We start from the raw sequence: 16,734 nt of genomic DNA on the forward strand, positions 1-16,734 counted from the left end.
ATTGATTCAGTTAATTCATTGTCTTCTTTAATTACTGTCTTCTATTATTACTCAGTAGAGTTTTTTAAATATCCCAATTGATATCTTGTATAGAATTTGTTAGGTTTAGTTTTAGAAGTTTATATGTATGCACTTTTGCTGTATCAATTTTTAAAAAATTTTCATTTTCTATCTGTGCAAAACAGCTCTATAATTTCTTCTACCTACCATGCAAAAATATCTTATTAGCTTCAAGCGTGTTCTAATCATTTGTATTTTCTGCATTCAGCATATTACCATTTGCAAATTATAAGAGTTCTGTGCCTTTTTTTCAAACCTTTTTATGTGTATTTCTTTTCTTCTTTACAACACTGGGAAGATCCTCAATTACAATTTTCAGTAACAGCAGTGAAAACTACTGGCTCACCCAAACAAAAGTTGAGTTTCAACTCCTGAGAACTGACTGTGTTGCTCTTATGCGTCAGTCCTTTGGGACCCATCCTAAACCCAGGGATTTACAGTGCCACAAATACACCCTGCAGCCTTTAGATGTAGCCTTTATCCACCTAGCCCTCGAAGGTCTCAGACACTGCCCAGAGCAGCCAACATCACCCAAGACAAAAGCGGCCCCTCAGCTCAACTTGCTCTTCTAGATTTCTGCCTTCTGCTGGTTCCCAGCCTGGCACATCTTTACTGCTTGGTTAGCCCCTCCATACTTTCCATCAGATTTTTCAAATATGTACTCTTTTCCCACTTGCCCAGTAGTACTCAATGGGAGGGATGATCCAAACTACATAATTAATAATTCCTGAAAACTAAAGTAGAATGTACAATTTTTATGTCATTGTCACGTGCCAAGAGAGATAATGCATAGGTATCAGTAGTGACTACTTAAACATGTGTAACTTAGAGATAGTAAAAACAAAAATGTTACATAATATCTATCTATTCCAGATTAAAATATATATCAATAAACTCAAACTTCTAGGAAAAATATCTGCATATGTAATATATGACTGTGACTCTGACAGACAAACGAGTGAATATAGTATGAAGACACTTCTCATCATCTTCACTCTATGAGGCAGATAGTGTGAAATGAGACCCAGGGATTTGAAATGTGTTGCAAGACTCTGTGAAAGGCACTAGAGTAAGTTCTACACAAATAAATCAAAGCAATCTCCTCATAAATTACATTGGGCTTATCTGTGAGATGCATGTCCTTATCAAAATGGAGTTAATTCTAGGTAGGTGATCTTGATTAAATAAAATGGACTCTGACTCACTAGCTACTGGTCCACCATCAGTTTTTCTCTTTACTAAAAGGGAGGCCCTACCCTGAGCCAGCATTTCCCAAGAGGAGGTCTCTTGCTGACATCAGCTTCTGACAGGGTAAATTTTCATGGGAACCCAAAGAGAAGAGGAAGAGCTCAAGAAAAAGTGCCTAAAGAAATGACAAGAATGATAACATTTTACACTTTTATTGTGCTATGTGTCAAATAGTGGTCTTAGCATTTTAAAAAATGCCAATTCATTTTATTCTGACTACACATCTATGGCTTGTGCCTGTTATTTTTCTCTTTTATAGTTAATGCCAAGGAATGAAGATCACACACAAGTAGGGATGGAGCTGGGTTTGCACCCAGACAATCCTGCCCCAGGGCCATGCTCACACCACTGCACTTTTCCAGAGTGTGAGGGTGGGCGGAGAGTCCAGCTCAGGGAGAGAGACGGGAGTGAGAGAAGAAGGAGAGTGGGCCGACTGGATCACTGTGGTGGTCTGGACCCACGATTCCAGGAGAGAAAGACAAGGATTATGTCATTCAGCAAAAATATCCAAAGTCTCTGGTTTAAACTTAAGCATCTCCAGCTCTAGGACAGGTGGCTGGCGGGGAAGACAAACTAAGCCAAAGTCGCAGCTCTGAAGATTTCCCTCTCCTGAGAATTCTGCAGGAGTTTCCCTGACCCCATGGCCACCTCTCACCCTTTGCTCTTGATTTTCCCCCAGGACTGAGGACGGCGTCCTATCTGGTTTCCATTGGGTCCCGGGTTCTAGAAAAGCCATCAGAGTGAGTGGAGGATGAGCTTCATAAAGTGGGAGATCTCCAGGATCCTCCCTGGATCCAAGATACCCGGAGAAGCCGGGTCCTGTGTCCCGGAATTCCCTTCCTGCTCCTCTGCGGACCCTGACTTGGGGAGACCTGGGCTGGTGAGGAGAGGATCAGGATGAACTGGGCTGGGGAGGCAAGAGGGAAAGGGCGACTTGGAGGGCTCAGCAGCTCCTCTCGCGACGCCTCCGCCCCGGGCTGGGGTCTGCAGACTCCTCAGGTCGTTTGTCCCAGAGCCGCCGCCCCACGCCACCCTCCCCTGGTTCCCGTCCCTCTGTCCCCTTCCCACCTTCCCCGACACAGTAAGAAGCTCCCAAGTGAGCGGCTCCGGTGCCGGGCGGGGACGTGGGAGGGAGCTCGGGAGGCTGGGGCCCCGCGGGGAGGCGGAGCGAGGGCGTCCCAGAGACAGGGGCGGGTGGGGACCCGAGAGGAGCGGGGCGGCGTCCCAGGCTCCCTGCGCCTCTCCCGCCCGCAACGTGTGGGTTCCCGGAGCCCAGGCCCGCAGCCCGGGTACCTGAAGGCGGTCGGGCTGCGCCTTCACCATGTGGGCCCTGAGCTCCCAAGCGGCGCCTTCGTGGGCGACACGCAGTTCCTGAGCTTCTACAGTCGCGACGAGAATCAGAGCGTGAAGCCGCGGGCGCCGCGGGTGGAGAAGATGGGACAGGGCTGTGGGCGCCCTGAGGAAAGTTCTCGAAGACCGCAGGGAATGTGTTACTGAGGGGCCTGAGGTTCCTGGGCCGACACCACCACCAGGGTCAGCCGGTGAGTGACCTCAGACTCCGGGCACAGGTATTGGCCCCCGCATCCCCGACCCCAGAGGTACGAGCCCGGATCTCCCAGGGATGGGGGTCGGGGCCTCAGCTGATCCCTCTAAGGTGGGGAAGCGCAGGGGACATTTTGCTCCAGGTTTCTCTTTCCATCTGGATCATGACTGATTTGTGCTGTGACCAATCAAAGAGGGAGGAAGGAGCTGGCGTGGGCGGGGAGACCTCTCTCCCCTCCCCGGCCCCGCCTCCGGCTTGCCCTAGGGCAGGTCCAGGGCACCGCACCTGCAGATGCTACTGCCTGGCTGGGTGGTGACTCCGGACAGGAGCTTCCTCGGGGGACACTTTCAGTCCACCTACGACAGGGAGATTTCATGTCCCTGAACGAGGACCTGCAGACCTGGACAGCGGCTCAAAAAGCGCTTGGAGGATCCAGTGCACTTGGGAGAGGTTCTGGACCGCGGAGGCCACAAGGGAAGCCCTGATAGGTCACTGCATTAGGTGGTTGTTCAGACACCTGGAGCATGGCAAGGAGACGCTACTACCGGCAGGTACTGGGGTCCTCCGGGCCGCACGTCAGAGCCTCTCGGAGCTGAAATTATGTTCCTTGGAGGCATCCATATTTGAGGAACGAGGGGACCGAACACAGTCTCCTCCTCCTCCTCCTCCTCAGCATTTCTACTGCGGGGTTGGGGATTCTGGCCCAGGCTCCTGAGGCTGTCCCTAGGGTGGGTGGGGCGGGAGGACAGAGAGAAGGAGTGCAGGGAGGTAAACAGGAGAGGACAGTAGTTACTCTTGTCAACAGTGATGTACATGGGTCCAGCTTCACTGGGAATCTTTTTCTTTCCTGGTCCTCTGTGGCCAACAATTACATATAGTCTTTAACTCAACCGGAAGATAAAACACCAGGAAACGGAATCAGAGACACAGTGGATGAAAGTACTACGCAGGACTGCTAGGTTCTAATAGAACGTAGCACATGTATCAAAAGTTATAAATCTTTTTGCAAATCAGAAAAGAAACAGACATTTTAAGACTGAAAAGTGATATCACCAATGTTAGAACCAAAAAACTGGACCTCAGGGTGCCTCACCCGAGGGGGTTGAGTTAAACTCTGTTCCTGTTCCTTCTGGAGCCCCGTGGAGACTCCTGCTGTGCAGCAAAGCCTGGGAGGGGCCCCTGGCTGTGGAAGACAGGCTGAGACGTTGTCGGTGAGATAGGAGGAAGGGGACCTGCTGGACTCCCGGAGGCCCGGTACCCAGGGAAGGCCAGTTCCTGGGGCTGCCTTTGGGCTCCAGAATCTTGATCTAAAGTCAGGTTTTCCCGCTTCTCCATGAGCTTCCAGGAGCAGGGCCACATGGGTCTCAGAAAGTCCCACAGTGCCTGGGAAGTGGGTCTGTCTCTTGTGGGACAAAAATTCTCAGGTCTTTCTCTTTCAGATTCTTACATTTCTTAAAAGAGGTTGAATTGGAATTACCCAGGCCCCAAACTGAATTAATGAATTGGAAGTGTGTAATGTGCGTGTGTCTATCTGTGCCCATGTGGATGTATAAACAGGTATGGGCGTCTGTGGGTATGTGTGTGTTTATAAGTGCGTATATGTATGTATCTGTACATATTTATGTATATAAGCAGGTATGGGTATGTATGTATGTGTGTGTGTGTGTGTTACTCTGTGACTTCCTCATACTTGGTACCACCTGGCCTTTACCTGGTTGCTCCCTACACTGTAGGTTGTAAGGGACAGAACAGCTCTCCACCGGCAGGCATGGAAGGGGGATCAGGAGAAGTGTTGGGGAGAGCTGGTTTCATCACACTTGGAATAAGGAAACAGGACATAAATGGATGGGTCCCACTCTTTTACAGAATTGTGCCTTTAAAAAAGTGTCAGTCACGTTCCTAAGAGATTTACATGAATTAAATCATTTAAACCTCACAAGAGCCCTATGACCTAGAGACAGCTATCAGCCCCATTTTCGGACAAGGAAACTGAGGTCACTAGGAAGTTTAGTAACTCTCAATGGGGTGACTCATATCTCTAAGGAGACAGTCTGACTGCTGAGCCCTCGTGACCGCTCTTTCACACTCACCCTCATACCCATCTACTGGCTCCCTGTGGGTCACCACCTGTGGGCTCTGACCAGCTTCCCTTTCTTCTCCAGGCACAGAGACTGGACCAGAGTCTATTGCATTTGCCACAGTCCCGACGGGGGAGTCATGGGGTTGAAGTGACCCATAGGCTGATAGAATGTGCTTGCTGGATTCGGGGGAAAGGGAGATTTATATCTGCCATGGAGGGAGTCAGTGGTGTTTGCATCATGGCATATGAGGTGCACTATCTAGAATGCTGAAGGGTAAAGACCAGCGGGGGCCATGTAGAGTCTATTCATCACTGTTTTATTTCACAGCCTGCATGGGCCTGAGAACAGTGGGGTATTCACTCATTTCCTTCCAATCCCTGATGATTCCTGACCTCTCTTCTTCCAACTGGTAATACCTACACTCAAGGTTGAACCATGAGGAGGAGTCTACCCACACCCCAGACCACGGCACTTCCTCCTGTCTGTCTGCCACTCCCTAGTGGGGCCTCCTGGATGGTGTGAGAGGACAGCAATGGAGATAGTAAGAGAACTTGACATTTACACTGGTAAAGAGAAAGCGGGATGTCAACCTAGGAGAAAGATAAGGGCTGCCACAGGGAAGGGGATGAGAGAAGTTCTAACTGGCCCCAAGGGTCACTTAACTCAATGAAAGCTGTGGGAAGTGTTTTCAGCTATCTATTTCTATATAAGAAATTGTCTTGGGAGGCCGAGACGGGCGGATCACAAGGTCAGGAGATCGAGACCATCCTGGCTAACACGGTGAAACCCTGTCTCTACTAAAAAATACAAAAAACTACCCGGGCGAGGTGGCGGGCGCCTGTAGTCCCAGCTACTCGGGAGGCTGAGGCAGGAGAATGGCGTAAACCCAGGAGGCAGAGCTTGTAGTGAGCCGAGTTCGCGCCACTGCACTCCAGCCTGGGTGACAGAGCAAAGACTCCGTCTCAAAAAAAAAAAAAAAAAAAAAAAAAAGAAATTGCCACAAACTTAGCAGCTTACAACAACACGTATGTATTATCCCACATTTCTATAGGCCAGGAATCCAGACACAGCTATGCAGCTTTCTCACATGATTTTCATCAGAATGCCATGGCTGGGTCTTATCTGGAGGCTGAACTGGGAAAGGATCCACTTCCAAGCCCCAGCAATTGTTGGCAGGATTCATTCCTCCATGCCTGTTAGACTGACAGCCTCAGTTCCTTACTGGCTGGTGGCCAGAGGCTGACTTCAGTTCCTTGCCACACAGGCCTTTCTGCTTCATCAAAACTTGCAAACAAAGAAGGCAGAAGACAGAGTCATCTAGTAATACAGGAGTGGGGCTGTTATGACCTCATCACAGAAGTGGCATCATTTTTGCCACATTCTGTTGCTTAGAAGCAAGTTTAGGTCCCACCGGTTCTCAGCTGAATGAGATGCCACGAGACAGGATCACCAGGCATCATCTTAGGGTCTCTACACACAGGCTGGACCATGACTGAACAAGATCATTACAAACCTGGGTCGCGGACTGGGCCAGATGATCTGCAGAGCTGAGCTGTGTTTATGAAATCAAAGCCCTGGAAACAAAAATCAAGAAATGCCCACTGGAAAGGCTGGTCTTGCATTCTGTGTGAAAGCTAAGATGGCGTTCTCTCCAAATATTTTTCTCTATTAGTTTTCAAACCTCCTGCATCTGTAAAGAAGTAACACCACTAAACCTATCTGTTTTTTTTTTTTTTTTCATTCGAGTGTCATACTGTTATTAGGCAAATCTTCTGCTTTCACTGTTTCTTCAAGCTTGTTTTCATGCAGAATCCCACAAACTTCTGGTAATTATACTTCGTTGATTTATTTTCCTTCACTCAGTTTATTTTTTAGTGATTTTATTTCTCTTGTATGGATAAATTAGTCAATTTAATTAGGGAATGTGTGTCTTCTAAAGAAATCTTTCTACTATTTTTTGGACCATATGGGCTAAGATCCTCTTGCCAAGCCTCAGCTCCCTTCCCACATGGACACAAGACAAAATTAGTCAGGGCCCTGGGAAGTCAGGGATTGGCATAGTTCTTAAGCAGGACCAGACATGTAGGTCACAAAGATATAAGGCAGATACCTTTGATTTCCTTATGTCCCTGTGACAGCATACCTGGCACTCAATACCTGTCTGTAGAGGCGAACTCAACTAAACTCCTCCCTGATCACTCAATACCATGTGAGCCCCAGCACCTCTTATGTTATGGGTCAAATTCGCTTGTTTTATGTCATTTTTCCAGATGGGGTGCTGTTCACATGGGGAACTTTCTCCTTTTCCACTTCATTTTCCATGTGTGAAACAGTGGATCTTGATCACTCAGATCTCTCAGGGTCCTTTCTACCCTTTCCTCCATCCTAATATTCTCCCTACAGTTCCCGCCAGGGTTTCCTCGAACCTCTTCTTCTCCATGTATCCAGTCTCCATGCATCTCTCAGTTCATTCTTCACACTTAACCCAGAGTGATTCTTCTGGAATGCAGGTCTGATCAAGGTTCTTCCTGACTTCAGTGCTGCCAATGTTGCACATTGTCCTCGGATAAAAGCCAAGGTTCTCCCCAACCCCACAAGCCTTAGTCATTGAATCTGCTCACTGCTCCAAGCTTACTTTTGGCCCCTGCGCTCCTTTCTCTCTAATCTCCACCCTGAACTGCTGGCAGTTCCCCCAGACTTCCTGTGTGCTCTGTCTTCCGAGCCTTTGTTTGTGATACTGATTCCCTAAAAGATTTCTCCTGCCATTCACCTGGATTAACTGTGTTCCTCATCCAGTTCTCTGTTTAGACATTACATCCTCCTGGAAGCAGTTTTCCTGCACTTATTATAGTAGCCTGAATTTACCTGTTTTTTGAGTCCCCTCGTGGAATCTTTGATGTTTCACTCACTGAGGCGTAGGAGAGCCTGACACATAGTAACTGCCTAATAAATGTTTGCTAAATAAATGTGGGGTTCACCATGAGATACCACCTTATACATGCAAGAATGGCATTAATTTGGCTGAGTGGTGGCTCAAGCCTGTAATCCCAGCATTTTGGGAGGCCAAAGCAGGCAGATCACAAGGTCAGGAGATTGAGACCATCCTGGCTGACACGGTGAAACCCTGTCTCTACCAAAATACAAAATATTATCCAGGTGTGGGGAATGTGCCTATAGTTGAACCTACTCAGTAGGCTGAGGCAGGAGAGTTGCTTGATCCTGGGAGGTAGAGATTGCAGTAAGCTGAGATAGCACCACTGCACTCCAGCCTGGGAGACAGAGCAAGACGCTGTCTCAAAAAAAAAAAAAAAAAAAAAGGAAAAGAAAAAGAAAAAAATGGCATTAATTATAAAGTCAGAAAACAATACATGTTGGCATGGATGTGGTGAAGAGAGAATACTTTTACACTGCTGATGGTGAGAATGTAAATTAGTACAACCACTATGGAAAGCAGTATGGCAATTCCTTAAAGAACTAAAACTAGATCTACCATTTGACCCAGCAATCCCACTACTGGGTACCTACCAAAAGGAAAATAAGTAACTATATGGAAAAGACACATGCACACACACGTTTATAGCAACACAATTCACAATTGCAAGGATATGGAACCAAGCTAAGTGCCCATTGACCAACCAGTGGCTAAAGAAAGTGTCATGTGGGAGGTTAAGATGGCCAAATAGGAACAGCTCCAGTCTGCAACTCTCAGTGTGAGTGATGCAGAAGATGGGCGATTTCTGCATTTGCAACTGAGGTACTGGGTTCATCTCACTGGGGCTTGTCAGACAGTAGGTGCAGCCCACGGAGCAGGATGGGGTATTGTCTCACCCGGGAAGTGCAGGGGGTTGGAGAATTCCCTTTCCTAGCCAAAGGAAGCCATGACAGACAGTATCTGGAAAATTGGGACACTCCCACCCTAACACTGTACTTTTCCAGTGGCCTTAGCAAATGGCAGACCAGGAGATTATATCCCGTGCCTGGCTTGGAGGGTCCCACACCCACAGATCCTCACTCACTGCTAGCACAGCAGTCTGAGATCAAACCGCAAGGTGGCAGTGAGGCTGGGGGAGGGGAGTCTGCCATTGCTGAGGCTTGAGTAGGTAAACAAAGTGGCTGGGAAGCTCCAACTGAGTGGAGCCCACCGCAGCTCAAGGAGGCCTGTGTGTCTCTGTAGACCCCACCTCTGGGGGCAGGGCATAGCTGAACAAAAGGCAGCAGAAACTTCTGCAGACTTAAATGTCCCTGTCTGACAGCTTTGAAGAGAGTAGTGGTTCTCCCAGCATGGAGTTTGAGATCTGAGAACTGACAGACTGGCTCCTCAAGTAGGTCCCTGACCCCTAAGTAGCCTAACTGGGAGACGCCTCCTGGTAGGGGGCCAATTGACACGTCATACAACCGGATGCCCCTTTGAGATGAAGCTTCCAGAGGAAGGATCAGGCAGCAACATCTGCCATTCTGCAATATTTGCTGTTCTGCAGCTTCCGCTGGTGATACCCAGGCAAACAGGGTCTGGAGTGGACCTCTAGCAAACTCCAACAGAGCTGCAGCTGAAGGTCCTGACTGTTAGAAGGAAAACTAACAAACAGAAAGGACATCCACACCAAAACCCCATCTGTATGCCACCATCATCAAAGACCAAAGGTATATAAAACCACAAAGATGGAGAGAAACCAGAGCAGAAAAGCTGAAAATTCTAAAAATCAGAGCACCTCTTCTCCTCCAAAGGAATGCAGCTCCTCACCAGCAACAGAACAAAGCTGTATGGAGAATGGCTTTGAAGAGTTGAGAGAAGAAGGCTTCAGACGATCAGTAATAACAAACTTCTCCAAACTAAAAGAGGATGCTCGAACCCATCACAAAGAAACTAAAAACCTTAAAAAAGATTAGATGAATGGCTAACTAGAATAAACAGTATAGAGAAGTCCTTAAATGATCTGATGGAGCTGAAAACCATGGTACAAGAACTACGTGATGCATGCGCAAGCTTCATTAGCTGATTTGATCAAGTGGAAGAAAGGGTATCAGTGATTGAAAATCAAATGAATGAAAAGAAGTGAGAAGAGAAGTTTAGAGAAAAAAGAGTAAAAAGAAACAAACAAAGCCTCCAAGAAATATGGGACTACGTGAAAAGACCAAATCTACGTCTGATTGGTGTACCTGAAAGTGATGGGGAGAATGGAACCAAGTTGGAAAACACTCTTTGGAATATTATCCAGGAGAACTTCCCCAACCTAGCGAGGCAGGCTAACATTCAAATTCAGGAAATACAGAGAATGCCACAAAGATACTCCTCAAGAAGAGCAACTCCAATACACATAATTGTCAGATTCACCAAAGTTGAAACGAAGGAAAAAATGTTAAGGGCAGCCAGAGAAAAAGGTTGGGTTACACATAAAGGGAAGCCCATCAGACTAACAACGGATCTCTCAGCAGAAGCTCTACAAGCCAGAAGAGAGTGGGGACTGATATTCAACACTCTTAAAGAGAAGAACTTTCAACCCAGAATGTCATATCCAGCCAAACTAAGCTTCATAAGTGAAGGAGAAATAAAAGCCTTTACAGAAAAACAAATGCTGAGAGATTTTGTCACCACCAGGCCTGCTTTATAAGAGCTCCTGAAGGAAGCACTAAACATGGAAAGGAACAACTGGTACCAGCCACTGCAAAAACATGGCAAATTGTAAAGACCATCAATGCTAGGAAGAAACTGCATCAACTAATGAACAAAATAACCAGCTAACATCATAATGACAGGATCAGATTCATACATAACAATATTAACCTTAAATGTAAATGGGCTAAATGCTCCAATTAAAAGACACAGACTGACAAATTGGATAAAGAGTCAAGACCCATCAGTGTGCTGTATTCAGGAGACCCATCTCATGTGCAGAGACACACATAGGCTCAAAATAAAAGGATGGAGGAAGATCTACCAAGCAAACGGAAAACATAAAAAAGCAGGGGTTGCAATCCTAGTCTCTGATAAAATAGACTTTAAACCAACAAAGATTTAAAGAGACAAGGCCATTACATTATGGTAAAGGGATCAATTCATTAAGAAGAGCTAACTATCCTAAATATATATGCACCCAATACAGGAGCACCCAGATTCATAAAGCAAGTCCTTAGAGACCTACAAAGAGACTTAGACTCCCACATAATAATAATGGGAGACTTAAAAAAAATTTTTTTTATTATACTTTAAGTTCTAGGGTACATGTGCACAACATGCAGGTTTGTTACATATGTATACATGTGCCATGTTGGTGTGCTGCACCCATTAACTCGTCATTTATGTTAGATATATCTCCTAAAGCTATCCCTCCCCCCCCCACCCCATGACAGGCTCCGGTGTGTGATGTTGCCCACCCTGTGTCCAAGTGTTCTCGTTGTTCAATTCCCACCTATGAGTGAGAACATGCGGTGTTTGGTTTTCTGTCCTTGCGATAGTTTGCTCAGAATGATGGTTTCCAGCTGCATCCATGTCCCTACAAAGGACATGAACTCATCCTTTTTTATGGTTGCATAGTATTCCATGGTGTGTATGTGCCACATTTTCTTAATCCAGTCTATCATTGATGGACATTTGGGTTGGTTCCAAGTCTTTGCTATTGTGAATAGTGCTGCGTTAAACATACATGTGCATGTGTCTTTATAGCAGCATGATTTATAATCCTTTGGGTATATACCCAGTAATACCAAATGGTTGGGTCAAGTGATATTTCTAGTTTTAGATCCTTGAGGAATTGCCACACTGTCTTCCACAATGGTTGAACTAGTTTACAGTCCCACCAACAGTGTAAATGTGTTCCTATTTCTCCACATCCTCTCCAGCACCTGTTGTTTCCTGACTTGTTAATGATCGCCATTCTAACTGGTGTGAAATGGTATCTCATGTGGTTTTATTTGCATTTCTCTGATGGCCAGTGATGATGAGCATTTTTTTCGTGTGTCTGTTGGCTGCATAAATGTCTTCTTTTGAGAAGTGTCTGTTCATATCTTTTGCCTACTTTTTGATGGAGTTGTTTGATTTTTTTCTAGTAAATTTGTTTAAGTTCTTTGTAGATTCTGGATATTAGCTCTTTGTCAGATGGGTAGATTGTAAAAATTTTCTCCCATTCTGTAGGTTGCCTGTTCACTCTGATGGTAGTTTCTTTTGCTGTGTAGAAGCTCTTTAGTTTAATTAGATCCCATTTGTCAATTTTGGCTTTTGTTGCTATTGCTTTCTGGTGTTTTAGTCATGAAGTCCTTGCCCATGCCTATGGCCTGAATGGTATTGCCCAGGTTTTCTTCTAGGGTTTTAATGGTTTTAGGTCTAACATTTAAGTTTTTAATCCATCTTGAATTAATTTTTGTATAGGTGTAAGGAAGGGATCCAGTTTCAGCTTTCTACATATGGCGAGCCAAGTTTCCCAGCACCATTTATTAAATAGGGAATCCTTTCCCCATTTCTTGTTTTTGTCAGGTTTGTCAGAGATCAGATGGTTGTAGATGTGTGGTGTTATTTCTGAGGGCTCTATTCTGTTCCATTGGTCTATATCTCTGTTTTGGAACCAGTACCATGCTGTTTTGGTTACTGTATCCTTGTAGTATAATTTGAAGTCAGGTAGCATGATGTCTCCAGCTTTGTTTTTTGGCTTAGGATTGTCTTGGCAATGCAGGCTATTTATAGTTCCATATGAACTTTAAAGTAGTTTTTTCCAATTCTGTGAAGAAAGTCATTGGTAGCTTGATGGGGATGGCATTGAATCTATAAATTACCTTGGGCAGTATGGTCATTTTCACACTATTGATTCTTCCTATCCATGAGCATGGAATGTTCTTCCATTTGTTTGTGTCCTCTTGTATATCATTGAGCAGTGGTTTGTAGTTCTCGTTGGAAAGGTCCTTCACATCCCTTGTAAGTTGGATTCCTAGGTATTTTATTCTATTTGAAGCAATTGTGAATGGGAATTCACTCATGATTTGGCTCTCTGTCTGTTATTGGTGTATAAGAATGCTTGTGAGTTTTGCACATTTAGAAAATCTGATCATCTCAGCTCAAAATCTCCTGAAGCTGATAAGCAACTTCAGTAAGTCTCAGGATACAAAATCAATGTGCAAAAATCACAAAAACATACAAAATGACTTAATGGACTCTAGGGACTTGTTGGTGATATTTGGGAGTAGGGTGAGGTATAAAAGACAACAATGGGTACAGAGTACACTGCTTGGGTGATGGTGCACCAAAATCTCAGAATTCACTACTAAAGAACTCACACACATAACCAAAAACTACCTTTCCCCCAAACACTATTGAAATAAAAATTGTTTTAATAAATGTGAAGTTGATTTGTAATTTAAAATTTATTTTGAATGGCTACTACAAGAAAAAGATTTAAAAGATTATAATAATAAAAATGTGTAGAGAGTGAAAAGCAAATTTCCTCCTCCATCTCATCCACATTTATTCCAAATTCCTTGCCTGGACACAACCACTGTTACCAGTTTCAGCAAGAAATTAAGACAGAAATTAAAGTTCTGTTCCTCATAATAATCAGGATCAATTATCCCTGCTTATACAGTAACCCCTCCTTTTCCCAACAGCCTCCTAGCCTGAGGAACCCAAATTGAACAGGTAAAATACATACCCCTAAACGTAATGTAACTTGTGCTCTGTTCCATGGTAGGAACTTCCTTCTCTGGGATCCCAAACTCCTAAACAAGCTAAGTATGTCGAGGGGATGGGAAGCACCAACACCCCACGTGTGTTACTGGAAGTGCTGGTGAGTATAGTCATTCATTCTTCCACCACTGGTTGTTAGAGACTTACTCTACCTGTTGGAGACTTGGCGCCATGTAACAGCTGCTGGCATAACCTTAGTGTATGCTTCATCCTGAAGGACATTACCCATCCTGATAGGATGTGATCTTGAAGATAAAACCCAGTTGCACCCTCAAGAGAACATTCCACTGCTCTATCAGCTGGCAGCGTGTGTGGTGCAGTATGGGGTAGAACCAGAAGGTCTCATGGTCATGTGTCCACTGCCAGACGCTCTTCGCTGTAAAGTAGGTCTCTTAGTCTGGGGCAATGTTATGTGGATCCCCTATTAGAAGATCATACATATGTGAGCCCTTGAATAATGGTTCTGAGTGTGGCACTGTGGAAAGAAAGAACAAACTCATACCCCTAATACAAGGTCACCTAAATCTGAAAGAACCCCTGACTTTTTCATTGTGAAAAAGTAAAAGTATAATCATTTTGCCACCAAATTGCTCATTGACCTCCGTAAGTGAAGGTAATCTGTTGGAGTTTGTTTATCGCTGGAAGGTAGGTTGTGACAATAACCATGTCAGCCATGCTGAAGGGAGCCCAAGCCTTGGGTGCATCTCTGCCACCATAGATACTACTTTCAAGAGCCTGTTTCATGAGCACTGGGATGGTTAAGGACAGAGGCTGGCTGATGTGTACTGAATGATTCATCCTGTACATGTGGTTGTTTAGACTATTTGTATAGAGGCTAATTTTTGCTGAGCATTAACATCTCATACAAAAGATCCTAGCACTTTGTGTGTACTGTATGCGTCTTTCCAGATATTCCTGTTCCTGATCTTCCAATCTTGCTCCTTCTGGGCCCCTGACCCGCTGTTTAAGCCATTTGCCGTTGCCTATGAGTCTGTGCATATTCTCACCTCAGGCCACTTCTGTCTACACAAAGTGGGCGAATCAGAGCCCCACCTGCCTATTGGTAGGACCCTCTTCAACGCTGTCTCTGCTCATTGCCGAGTTGCCCACACTGCAGGCACACTCTACTGCTGCCTCATACCAATGCACTAAGCTGGCATGTTTATGAAGAAGCTCAGAATTTTCCTTTTAAGTCAGCTGGTCATAGAAACTACCCATAAGGTCATTGGTGAGAGTTGAGGTCAAGGCAAAAGTCCAGCAGTGCGAGGTGACATGAAGTCTGAGCAAGGTCTTTATGTAATTAACATCAGTACTCAGAACATGCATACTTTCACCCAAGGATCAGCTATTGGTTTCAGTAAAGGCCCAAATGGTTTCCCTTCGCTGTATGTGTGTTCATTCCCCTCCCTGAAGCTATGTGTAACCCCATAGGGATCACAGAGGTTCCCATCAACCACAGCCAGTTACATCCACAAAAGCCTTGATCCTTGTTAGCAGATGGGAGAGGGTGGCTTTGAGGATTGAAATCCCTCCTTCATAGGACTCTGGATACTTACACAGTTGCTTCCTCCTGTGCTTCTCCATGAATCTCAGCACTGTGTTTGGGACACCATCTGCACTCTTACTCTTCACGCAATTCTGTTTGCTCCCCCGATGGCTGCTTTTCCTTTGAAGCACAACAGTGGCCATCACGTTCTTGGCTTGAGGGTTACTGGCTTACTCTGTGGGATTCTGGGGTCAGTTCCTTCCCTTTTTTAGCCATCCTTGTGCTTCACAAAACTTAGCTTCACAATTATACTCATCTCTCTCTGTGTGCACCTCTAAGACATTACCGATAAAACAACTGAGTTTTTTTGAAATTACAAAAACATGCACAAGAAAATGTTTATGGGGCCAATTGATTAGCATGGAAAAGCATAAATCTTCCTGTTCTCTGCCTCTCATTAGAATTTAATCCCCCAAAATTGAACTCATTTCAAACTTCTGGATTAACTAGGAGTTGCTGTAGCCAGCCCATTCTAGGCAGCATCCTGTGAGCCCCTGGGATTGGTGGACACAAGACCACTTTTTCCATTCATATATGTGGTTCTGTTCTGATCAGATCAGTGGACTTCCAGTGCCCTTCCTGAATATACTGAGGCAAATTACTCAGATCATGAACTGACATTTTTGTTTTCTTTTTCTTTTTTTTTTTTAGATGGAGTCTCACTCTGTCGCCCAGGCTGGAGTGCAGTGGCGCGATCTTGGCTCACTGCAAGCTCTGCCTCCCGGGTTCATGCCATTCTCCTGCCTCAGCCTCCTGAGTAGCTGGGACTACAGGCATCCACCACCTCGTCTGGCTAATTTTTTTGTATTTTTAGTAAAGACGGGGTTTCACTGTGTTAGCCAAGATGGTCTTAATCTCCTGACCTCGTGATCCACCCACCTCAGCCTCCCAAAGTGCTGGGATTGCAGGTGTGAGCCACCGTGCCCAGCCCACGAACTCACATTTTTTAAATAAATAAAATAGCAGCATAGTTAAGAATTTATTTATCCTGTTACTGGATATGTACCTGAAGGATTATAAATCATTCTACTATACTATAAAGACACATGCACACATATGTTCATTGCAGCACTATTTACAATAGTAAAGACTTGGAACCAACCCAAATGCCCATCAATGAAAGACTGGATAAAGAAAATGTGGCACATATACACCATGGAATATTATGCAGCCATAAAAAAGAATGAGTTTGTGTCCTTTGCAGAGACATGGATGAAGCTGGAAACAATCATTCTCAGCAAACTAACACAGAAACAGAAAACCAAACACTGCATGTTCTCACTCATAAGTGGGAGTTGAACAATGAGAACATGTGGACCCAGGGAGGGAAACATCACATACTGGGGCCTGTCGGGGGATGGGGGCAAGAGGAGGGATAGTATTAGGAGAAATACCTAATGCATGTGGGGCTTAAAACCTAGATAATGGGTTGATGGATGCAGCAAACCACCATGGCACATGCATACCTATATAACGAAGTTGCACATTCTGCACATGTATCCTAGAACTTAAAGTACAATCAAAAATAATTTATTTCATTCGTACAGTCCATTAAATTTTTTGGACATTTTTTAAAACTGCACTTTTC

The 16,734-nt window shown here is 45.0% G+C and overlaps 2 long non-coding RNA genes across 2 annotated transcripts; one reads left to right on the forward strand and one right to left on the reverse strand.

Moving 5' to 3' along the window:
• Positions 1-1,444: 1,444 nt before the first annotated feature.
• LOC144340490 (uncharacterized) lies at positions 1,445-3,917 on the reverse strand. Its single transcript, XR_013416668.1, has 2 exons — positions 2,602-3,917; positions 1,445-2,215 (listed from the first exon to the last, which is right to left on the reverse strand). It is a non-coding gene; the product is annotated as an uncharacterized LOC144340490 (long non-coding RNA).
• LOC114677645 (uncharacterized) lies at positions 3,364-15,791 on the forward strand. The gene is made up of 3 exons (XR_013416674.1): positions 3,364-3,402; positions 13,605-13,700; positions 13,818-15,791. It is a non-coding gene; the product is annotated as an uncharacterized LOC114677645 (long non-coding RNA).
• Positions 15,792-16,734: the final 943 nt, after the last annotated feature.

Source organism: Macaca mulatta, chromosome 4 (genome assembly GCF_049350105.2).
Source record: "Macaca mulatta isolate MMU2019108-1 chromosome 4, T2T-MMU8v2.0, whole genome shotgun sequence".
In the NCBI taxonomy this organism is placed as follows: domain Eukaryota; kingdom Metazoa; phylum Chordata; class Mammalia; order Primates; family Cercopithecidae; genus Macaca; species Macaca mulatta.